Source organism: Scatophagus argus, chromosome 5 (assembly GCF_020382885.2).
Source record: "Scatophagus argus isolate fScaArg1 chromosome 5, fScaArg1.pri, whole genome shotgun sequence".
Lineage (NCBI taxonomy): Eukaryota > Metazoa > Chordata > Actinopteri > Scatophagidae > Scatophagus > Scatophagus argus.
The window spans coordinates 2307781-2319786 of record NC_058497.1 but is presented as its reverse complement, the minus strand read 5'-3'; the positions used below and the strand labels follow the sequence as shown (position 1 = coordinate 2319786).

General features: G+C 40.9%; 1 protein-coding gene across 1 annotated transcript in view; it reads right to left on the bottom strand.

Annotated features, from left to right (window-relative positions):
- bcas3 (BCAS3 microtubule associated cell migration factor) overlaps window positions 1-12006 on the bottom strand; it is a 304969-nt gene that overhangs the window by 68218 nt on the left and 224745 nt on the right. The gene's annotated exons all lie outside the window — the stretch shown is intronic.

The window sequence follows — 12006 nt, the reverse complement described above, 5'->3', positions numbered from 1 at the left end:
AACATTTACCATGATGTGATCACTAGCCCCCTCACTGTCCACCCCCCCAGCCAGCTGAACGTACATAACAACTAGCCAGTGTGAAGAACAATGAAATGCATTACAATACAATTCGTGAAACTTAATAACGTCTTTTGGGTTTTGGTGTACAAATGTAAGAGTGCACACACATCCGAACCAAACAAGGGCATTGCACTGAGCCAAAATACAGCACAAAAAAAAAAAAGTTTTGGTTTTGGTGTGCCACCCCAACATTTTCATCTGGCCACAACAATGAAAAATGTCTGGGGACACCAGAAGAGCCAAAGCTGTCTTATCTACACAGCATATGTGCAGAACTTGTACATTTCTTGTATGTGGAAATAAAATGGTGTAGTGTAAATTGGTGTAGTTATGAAACTGAAGATAAGGAACAGTTGGGTGGAATGACTACACACAGTATATCAAAAAGCCCTTTCACACAGTGGTGCTGCCAGGTTTGCAAATTTTATTCTTAACAAAATCCTGTAAACTAGCTACCGGATGAGCTTCAGCTGTCTTCATTAGCAAAAAAAAAAAAAAAAAAATGAATCTAAGAAAAATACAAACAACAAAACCACACTGGAGGTGTATTTTTGAGTCACTTTCCGAAACTGGATGAGTGTTTTTTTCCCTTAAATGTGATTAATTTCCTTCTGAAATACGGCGCTGGGGCAGGACGTGACACAGTAAGGGTTCAATCTAAAAAGTAAGCCAACAAATTATCGAGAGAAAGGTTTAAAGTTTTATTTGACAGTAATGGTGGAGAAACAGAACCGATCACAAATGTGTGATAGTTTTATGGGCTAAAGCTTTTGTTTGAACTTGTGCAGTAAGAGGTCACATTCACAGTGCATTTAAAGGCCAACTCCTTGACCTCTCCATTTCATGGGGATTTCCTCACTGTCAACAATTTTCATGTGAAACTGTTGAAAATGAAAGCAGGAAACAGTGAAAACTGTCACCAAAATGTTGGCTTATTAGCTTAAGCAACCAAGACTTTGTATCTGGGAAATTATACTGTTGTTTAGCTTATTCAATGTGATTTTGCAGCGTTTTTAGCTCAATAAACAGAATTCAGTATATTTCCATGGTACCAGAGTGGCAGAATGTGAACTGGCCCTTTAAGGTGACCCTACTCTTTAAGCCTTGTCAGTGTGATATTGGGAAAATGTGTTATGATATATTGGTGAGAGAGCACAAAGCAGAGATAGTGAAAAAACACTGACCTGTTTGATCCATCAAAAGACAAAGAGAGGGCAGACGGGTTAGAAGGCAGTTGGCCAAACAAATCTTCACCATATAGGACACTCGTACACGTACACACACACTAACACAAGAGTGTATTACACAAATCATAGGGTAATTAGTCCTTCACTCCAGGTGGTGACAGTTTCACTCCATGGGGAGCCAGCGCTGCCACTGTGTGTGTGTCAAGTGTCAAAGACCTCCTTAGCACCTCATCACCTTTGACCTCATGGGGGCTTTCACACTGTGAATAACATTAACATTGCATTGTATGAACACACAGAGAGAGACACACACACACGTACCAGAGTAGAGCTTACAAGTGTAGTCGTTTGACTTTACAAGTTCTTGCCACATGTGTTATCAGTTGTGCTTTGCATTCTGCTGTCACTCTGCTTAGATTATATGGAAATTTCGATCATTTAAATTAATCATGATAAACTTCAGTTTACACTAATTTAGCTGCTTATTATTTACACGATTAGCGTAAAAAAGTATGATTGAATACAATCCAACAGCCCTGAAATGTATATTTTTATGAAGCTGTTCATTCAAAGAGTACACATCAGACCACTGGAACCACTATATAACACACAGACCCTATAATGCAGTCCAACACCGCAATACCAAGAACTACAAAATCACCACTGGCTCTGCAGCGCTCTTGTATAGGATTAAAAAATACACCCTAATAAAGGGGCTGCACTGTCTCAGTAATACCAGTTGTAGCAACATGCTAGGTGCATCTTAACCGGTCCACATCATTTGACTTTTACAGTGTCAGTCAGAGACTCTTGGTCCGCAGCAGACATGAAGGTTCAAGTCATCAGTCATTAAAGAGCACGTGTGGTGATACTTTGAATTAGTCCAGCCAAAAAAAAGTAGAAACAAACAAACAACAACGACAAAAATGTGCCTGGTTTCATTTTAGGCAGAGACATGCCATTAAATTAAGTTGTTACTCTTCTTAAACATACAATTTTTGTTCTTATCTTTCAAAATACATCATTAGTTTCAGCATTTTGTATCTAGTTTACATGTGAAGGGAATGGACACATGCTGTACAGTAAGACGTATAGCTACTAGCCATATGTGACATTTTCAAAACATTGCAAAAAAGTTACAGATTCAACTAATAATGTATCTAAATGTGTATGGAACTGAATCAGAAAGTGACTGGACCCTCAGGGTGTGTTGACAGATTTTCTGGTATTGGATGGAGAATTTAAGGTAAGGTTCAGGCCTACTGTTGAAATATGCCATGCCAGAGTTTAACTACTCTGACTCAATGAATACCAACATTATTGCTTTTGCCAAGATGTTTTTGCTGCTTTAAATGAATATCAGGCACATTTCAAATATACTTCTACCATATTTCATGTTGTGTTCATATTCAATTTTTGCCTTTAGCTATTGATGAGCTTATACCCCAAATCATCTTAATTATTAATACCTACGACGGTCTTCAGACCAGATGTGGAATCACTACAAAGATGCAGTAAAGACAAATTTGACCCAAATCCAAAACTATCCCAGCACCAACTCTGCACTAGTTAAGCCCATTCCTGTGCTTTTATAGGTTTGTTTCAGAGGTGTCAATTATACTAGCTCGCAAAAGCATGGGCTGAAGATATTAGGAAAAAAAGTTATAGGTCCCACATGTGCCAGTGTGCAAAGAAGGAAACATGTCTTCCACTGGGTGAGAGTTTCCCTCTAGAGCAGCCAGACCACCTAGCACTGGGAGCCTGGTGACAAGAGCTTTGATTATTATGCCTGCACTCCCTGCCAGGGCTAAATTTAAGTGTTCCCATAAAGTCCAGAAGAAATAAGACTTGGGAATGGCCTGGCCTGTGCCTGTGTGAGAGAGGGGAGAACTCTGACTGAGTGTGTGTTTGTGTGCATGCGTGTGTGTGTGTTTAGGGTCTCTTCTGGTCAGCGTTGTCGCACAGTCCGGGGGATAATAATAGGATGTGCTACAACTAACTGAGACTAAAGCCGGACTTCCCACGTCTCCCACTCGCTGGTGGCACTTGTGTTATTCTCTAAACACCCGCCGGTCGCAACCCCCCTCCCGGCACCCCTCCATGCAATACAACCCTCATGCTCACATCTCTTGCTTCATCTCTCCCATTCAGCCTCCCTCGAGCATAAAGAAAACCGTAAGAAAGAGCAACACACTTCGGGCAACCCCAAATCTCCCAAGGAAATGTGGATTCCTTGTTTATCTTTGATTAAAAATAACTTTGGGAAGAGGCCGATCGATACTTTCCCCGCCACAAGAGAAACAAGGGAAAAAAGGAGGTTGTGGAGGAGGAGCAGGAGGAGAAGCAAGCGGAAGGGAAGGAAAAAAGCGTGAGAAATCTGACAACATTTAGAAATGTGTGTCTGTGTGTGTGTGACGGCTTGCTCGGAGTCATTCCCATGGCCTCATACGGTAGCCCTGATGCAGCTACCAACAGCTCTGATGTTTTAACAGTGACAAAATGGCGACATACAGGCATAACAGGACAGTAAAGGACCCGCAGTAGACACTGGGAGCCATGTATGCTATATAAAGGCCTTCAGAAGACGGGTGCACAGCGAGGTCATTCCTGCGTGTGCTTTCTTTGGCTCCTACCTCTCCTTTCAAAAGATCTGCTTATGGTTTCTGTCAGAGATGCACGTCCATTTTTCACCCCATTAACAACTATCATTACCAGCCCAACTGGAGGCTATAATTGGGCCAGCCATGGAAAAGAGTTGTCAAAACACAATTAAATTCCAAAGTATGGTGAGAGAGAACAGAGAGAAAGCGTTGGATGGCCATAACATTGCATTGCCAACTTTGCTTGCCCAAAAATAGGAAAGAAAAACATGAAAACCATTATTTTACATTGGAAGCTTTTGCAGGGGGATTATATAGACGGGTGATCTGAGCTGCCCAAACGATAGGGCTACTGAAAACATAACAAATAATCACTCTCAGTGTCAGCAATGAAGAATGGACACATTAAAAGCCCCATCCAAGGATCAAAAGCCACGATCTTGTGAGAGCCTTGATTTAGGAAAACTTCAAATACAGTCATGACCGCAAAGTGGCTACAAAGACAAATTATTACAGCAGAGTAAAGATATCCATGATGAATAAACTGCTTATTCGCTGTGTCAGGAGCTAGCATCAGCTGCTTGTAAAAAGCTCCATCAAGGCTTTCATGTAGGCCTCTGGACTGGGAAAAGAGCTTGACATATTGAACCAACACTATTTTAACTTCTGATGCATTGTTCATGTTCTGAATAGGTAGGTAACAGATGGGCACTCTATGTGACAGTTGAACAATAGCATAAATATTACAGGAATAGTAGAGGAACATACACTATGTATGTAAGAACACTGTGATAACAGGTGGCAGTATATAGGGGGATATCATAAGTCTTAACTCTGTTCGAGCATGGAGTTTGATCACATGATGATAAGTGAGTCAGCTCCATGACAAGTGAGCAGTTTCTTCTTATGAAGCCCATGTCATATGGTTAATAGTAAGTGGACCTTGAGTTAAGATTGTTAAATTTTTCTTTCATTTTTTTTTCACATTTACACAGCTGATACAACAAAATTGTATCAGCTGCTAGGAAGATAAATGACATGGCTTTCGTCGAATAATACCTTTCAAAATCAAAGTAAAGTGCCATTCTGTGGATAGAGACCAAACCCACAACGTAGCTGCATTCAACACAAACGTGAGCTGTAAGGTTTAGTTAGGCTTTAGAAGAATGTTTCCTATAAGAATGAGGTCCAGTTGATGCTCAACTTTGTAACCTGAAGCAGCCATCATAAAAACATTTGCGAAACTTCTTGAGTATATTAGCCACTGAATATATTAGTCGTAATGTATCCAGAAAATCTGAATAAATATCATTGCTATGGCCAATGTAATTATGGCTCTGATATAAAACTAAAACATCATCTTTCCAACATTTTTAATCAATGCAAAACTGACACAATGGTGTGTGCCGGGTGACATAAAGCAGAGAAGGTTGGGTAGTGGAAGGGAGTTGCAAGTCTCTGTGCCTCTGTAATCTGGTCTGATTTATAGAAGCTAGCCCTGCTCTCCCCTTCCACCTCTACACTGACACACTGGGCCTCCTCCACTGGAGACAGCCTGGCGTCCACACACACACACATATCCACACACACACACACTTAACACAGAGACAGCCATGTGCACAGACATACTCAGGCAAGATCGTCTCAGTTGCACAGTAGTGCACGCAACCAAGCCACATGGGCTCGTTGCTTAAGCAAATGAACACCAGATCCAGAAACAAAAGGCATTTAAGTGTCTGCCTGCTGTCAGAGTACAGGAGAATAGGGAATAGAGTTACACCAAGACAATATCTGATCAATTTCTTTAGGAAAATTGGGTTGTTACATTAACAAAACAAAAAAAAGAAGGTCACAGAAAAGTGCAAATATTAATAGAAAAAGACAACATGAAGGAATATATTCAACTGACAATTTCAAAATGCAACAAGACTACAGTATGTGTAAATATCAATGCAGATGGACTATATAGAGAGGGGGAGGTTAGAGTTCACAGAAGCTATTTCTCAGACATGCTTATTAAAGCTGCTTAATCTAACTTCCTGACAGGAAACCGGTTTAACAGTTAATATTATACTACTTTATTATATTAACTCCATAAAACAAAAGGGCTACATGAATGCCCCTGAACAATGCCATTTCATTTGTACTTTACAAAAGTACTATAGATTGGCATATATTCATTGGTTTTGTGTAACTCTGCAGTCAGAGCGCCTTGATTGGTGGAAAAGCATAATTTAAATTGTTTACACCATGTTGTCAGAGACAAAGGCCAAAACCACTGCAGGACAGAAAACAAATGGAAGCCATGCAATAATGGATAAAAGATAGACTCAACGGAGACACAATATTCACACACATTAGGCTTGCAGACTACAACACCTTTGTGTGTGTGCGCGTCTACATGAGTGTATACTATGAATCACAGTGTATGGACAGGTGTTTACAGTGAAGCTGGGTTATCTGTCTCCATTACACCACTGTGGCTCAGCCTCCCAGGGCCATTATCTACTCAGACCTGCCTAAACACACACACCCAGAGACAGGAAGCCACACATGCTAAAGGCAAGACCCTTTACACAAGGCCATGGCGTGAGCACATAATGGGCCTTTCTGGGGTCTGGGGGCTCTTGACGCAATCCAACACCCAAACAGAGGACCCCCCCTCCCAGAAAAAAAAAAAAAACCCAAAAAACAAAACACCATTTCCTTCTTCATCCACAGCTTTTCTTTGATCTGTGTTAATGTCAACATACATTCAGATACAGCTGTTCATCATAATGTTGACCATCCAGACTCACTTAGTTTTAACGTTTTGAAGCAGAGCCACAATCTGACCCAAGGTCAATTTAACATCCTCTTACAATGGTCAGATGTTGTGATGAAGCACAGTGAGTTAGCTCCTTATCAGTTTCTGCAAACAATGTTCTGCTGAAATCCAGTTAATCCTGTGTGACACATGCTCTGAGTAAGATCAGATAGCACACATGCTAGATTTGTGATCAAGCACACAAGCATTTTCAGTTTGTTTACAGATTGGGCATTAGGCATCAGTCACAGTCACCCCGTTCAGACAAATGTTGGGAGTTCATTCCTCATCACAACACATTAGAAACCACCCTTTAGCTATTCACACATTGAGATATGATCTCGTTGCTATAGTTGGTGTAACACATCGCACAGCAGAAGTGCACGTGAATGTATTGGTCTTAAAATGAGGTGTGGTCAGACTTCAGATTGTTGCCGCATTGTTTTCATGAGGCAACTGAAACTGACTGCGTCAATGACCAACCAAACCCTGATCGAAAGTCAATGGTGCAGTATTTTTCCTGCTTTGTTCATTTAGTAAAATGTGTTTACATAGGCGGGGTTACAATGTACCCAAATGCACTGTGCTTATTATACCCTAGTCAACTCTGACATCATTCAAATACGGACTGAGAGGTTTTGATAGGCTGCTTTCACTAATTTTCATTTCAGTGTAACCATAGCAATGTCACCACAGCTCATACTGTGGGACTTTTAAGGAACAAAACAAAAAGCTCAGGTAACTCTCCAGAGGAAACAGAAATTAGACTGTGGGCTTTTCAAATACATTTGTTGACAGCTCCAATAGAGCTCAGAATTTATCAGGAGGACAGCTGCTTTACTCTAAACAATTTCACTGTATGAATGTGTACTGTGTGTATCACCTTCAGGATGTGTAGAGGAACACACAACATTAATGAATGTTGAATCCTGACCAATCCTGACTGCATGCTGGAAGATTTAAATAAACACTGAAGTTAAGCTGCTATGCTTCCAGTGTAAATTTGTTTTTTCTTATTGAGGAAAATATTAATTACAATACATGTAGCAATCCCCCAGTGTGTCACCTCATTACATATGTACGATTTCACCCACCTATATCCAATCTGCTATTAATCAGAATGATCATTTTTATGACCCATCCTGACGGATCCACAGACTACAATCCGTCCATCACTGTCACACAAACAGTCGCACTACATATGGGCTAAATGGTTGGAAATGGAAGCCAGTCATGACGCACACCAGTCACAGATCCTGTTAATTAAGTTCTACTTTTAAGACAGTAACACTCTCACATTAACCAGCCGTGACATTGATCCGATGGCTCAAATAGGAAATATTTGAAACAAAAATGTTCAAAATGCTATTAAATATCACGTTCAAACAATGTTCACGGGCTGTTTCAATCCAAAAATATTCATATCAGCTTTGTAAAAGTCATATTGTTTAAACCCCTGCCTGTGTGGTAAGTGTGGGGGTGTGTAAACATTGTGGTAACCCCCAGCCAGGTACTGTCTGGTCTGGTATATGAGGTGGTACCACCAGTCTCCCACTGTCTTTTAATTATGAGTGGAGAAGGGGGGAGCCATTTTAATGAAAATAGGCCACATCATAAAAGCAGATTTGACCAGGTTCATCCACAGTTCAGGCTCAAGGACAGTAAACACACAGATAATATGGGCCGTACCATTCACAAGTGCAAATACACCAGATAAGATTAGATTGAGAGAAACTCCAGTGTTCCCACTGTGGAACGTGAGCAAGTATAGTATCAAATAGTATGTTACATTAAAAGGGGGATGGGTATTAACCATAACTTGAACAACATGTAATCAGAAAATAAACAGAAAAAAAAAAATCAGAAAGAGAGTATGACAATGTGTATATCTCAATACAGTAAATATAGTTTTTTGCAATGCCAATACAGGGCACAAGGATCACTGAATTATTTGTAGTATGAAAATTATGTGGATCGCATGTTATGGCCTTCATAGTCTCTAGATCTCTAAATGAACACCCATGAATTTTGGAGTCCTCCTCCGCCATTATCAGAACACCAAATGAGGGAATATGTTTTGGAAGAATGCAGTCCATCCTTCCAGTGGAGCTCACAGACTTGGAGAATCTGTGAGAAGGTGCAGTGAAGCTGCTGGATTGATTAATGTTGCTTTCTCCTTTAATATGTCACATATCTCCTGACAGAGCACTCACAGTATGCAAGAAACCACACTGTATAGACATGAACAAATGATTTCCTATTTTGGTGAATGATAAGAGCCAGCATGCTGAATGCACATCAGAGAGTGTTATGGCTATGGCTGTGCCAGAGTATTCTCAAGGAGACAAAGATGGACGAAAGAAGGATGGAAAGACGTGGGGTAAAGAGTGACAGTCGGAGTTCAGGCAACAACTAATTTTAATATACATACATCTCCATGCCTCACTTCTACTAGCTCTCTCATGGAGAGAGAAATGGAAAGGAACCTAATCGGTGGGAAGCTGCCCAGAAGCGCCTGACCTGAAGCAAGATGAGAGCCACAGTGTGTGTGAGTGTGTGCGTAACCGGAGGGGTCGAGGGAGAAGGCAGCATCCTGGCAGGACATTAGGGACTCTGTTCCCAGCAGTGCTAGCAACTCTCCTGCTCAGGCTCCATAAGTCTCTCCCTGCTGGGTCAACGCTGCCTTCCTCCGGGGGATTCCCACTTTTTCCCAAGGCTATGCCCAGCTAGCTCTGACTCTCTCTCCTTGCCAAATGACCCAGAGTTCGGCCACTTACTTCCCTTATCTGTCCTTTCCCAGGCCTGTGGTACTCTATCCATGTCCTCTGTCTCTGTCTGTCACCCTCTCTGCAGTCTGATGTACAGTAGTCACTGCATCTACGGGGTCAGCTTAATGATGGCTTGTCTTTCTTAAATTAGCAACAGTACATGCTACTGCATGTGAGACGCTGCAAATATGAGACCACACAAAAAGCATGTACATGTATAAATGTCCAAGATAGTAAATCTGAGGCTAAGATAGCGTTTTTATCGATCAGTAATCCAATAATTCAGTTCAAAATACAATATTGTTGGTCTTCATATTGTAATGTATTGCAGATTGTAGGAGATAAAAAGAGAAGGTCGATATTTGTTTACATGTGTGTGTGTGTTAACACACTAGTTGACTATGGTCTGTGTATATAAATGCATCATGTGCCAAATGAGCAGTGAAAGCTGTCAGCTATGTGTATCTGTACGTGCAGTGCATGAGAGACTTGGGGTGATAAAAGAAAAAAGAAAAACCCCAAAATGCTCTACTCACACATCAGGAGTTGTGTTTGCATTCGGTAAATCACAGACAGACAGTGATGTGTATCCACACAGCGAAGCCTGTCTCTCTTCACTGCCCTGTTCTGCTTCTTAGAAATGCAAATGTGCCACCATGTCACATAGGTGCACTGGGAGTTAACTCTTAGCGAAACTGGGACTCATGATACCTGAAGCTGAACAGAAAAGGTCGAAAATGTTCTCACTAGTCAATACGTTATTGCCTGATATCAATATTTAAGTCATTACTAATAGAAATGTTCACTGTAATTACTGTAAGCATGTACCTTTGACTTCAGTTCATACTCAGTTTCAGATATTTTTTATTTTCTATTGGATCTGGGTTAGCTCAAGTGATATTATGATTTGTAGGCTACAAATCTGTCATCATGTAAACTGCAATGATCACATCCCAATCAAAAATATTAGCAGGGAAATGAATCTGTTGAATTTTGCCAAGCTTAACAACTGTACATCTTGGCAACAGCTGTAATCAGCTGCAGATTTTGCTTTCCAGGCGATCATGCATCCAATACAGCTGCCAGATGCTGTTAATGCAAATTACATGCCCAAGACTTAACTCAAGTGTGAACTGCTTGATTTTATTTTTGGCCTTTGTACTCTGGACCAAGTCATATAGTAGGGACGAACAAATTCATCATCATTATCTGTATGTGTATCTGTACTTGGGAGGAGCAGGGCCTGAACCAGAAGTGGGTGGTGCTTAAAAGTAACCTAAATGCTGAAATATTAATTTAAACCTGGAGCTGACATGGGTTGATCAGAACTTGCTATATTTATTTAATATAAAAATGAAATCAGAACTGAGCATCAGATCAATGTTTTGGACCACAAGAGTAAAAAAAAAAAATAAATACTTACAGAACAGGTTTTGATATTCTTGAATATTCTTGAATAAATCATCATTTCAGTCAAGTGTTTTGTGCTAGTGAATAGGTAACACTATATTAATACCATGTCCTGTGCCACTGCACAGTTGGAAACAGCTACCATGCCATCATGATACCAAAAGCAGAAAATGACATGAAAAAGAGGGGACATGCACTTGAGAGGTGGCGGGGCTTTCTGACAGTGGCACAGTACTAACATGGTTAAGTTCCCATGCTAGCTTGTGTTTACCCTGGGCTATTTTTTGCACACTCATACACACAATTTGCCCTATCGTACCCCCTCCTTGTAATTTCTCATCCTTCCTTTCCCGCTCTCCCTCCTCCTCCTTTTCTCTCATCCCCCTTGTCGTTCCCCTCTGGAGTCCGAGAGGGTTATGTGAACGGCCAGGGAGGAGGGCTGAGAAAAAGTCGAGAGGAGTGTGAAAGAGGAGAGAGATGTTGCTGGGGTCAACATTGAGTCATCATATTCTCTAGTAAGGCTGGCTGCATGGTCCGTGTGTGTTCAGTTGCTTTCCTAAAAGTGTGTGCATACCGTACGTTATGAGTGGGTGGCGAAGTTTGCACATTCCAGCGAACAAGTGTATTTCTGTGTGTGTATGAGTGTGTGTTTCTACGCACTTTAACACTTACAGTCAACACGTCCCATCGCATGCTTTAACTTGATTTTTTCAGCTATTTATCAAAAGTGACTATTATAGAAAAAAGCTAAGCTAACTCACATTGCAACATAGTTCCCTCCTACATTTACATACTTTGTTCAGCAGTCATGGAGTGTTAAGATCTCTTCTTTATACAAATTAGCATGATGGACCTCCACAAACTGGTCCACACCTTTGCCTAGAGTTGACACCATGTCCACAACGACCTCCTCTTATAAGCCCTTGAGACCAAGGTAGCGGATGGCTGCATGGAGGGAGATTGTCCATTTTCTCAGACGGTGCTGACTGGTAATTTTCAATAACTCAAAAGAGAGATGACACAAAATTTGTTAACTTCAAACCTCCTGCATAATCACTCAAAGAGATGAACTATACCTGCATGGAAGGAAAGCTGTATAACTCATCCCCTTCCACCCTAGGATACATCCTAGGAGTTATCATTGACCCCTCTTAATTCTCATCCAAATCCAT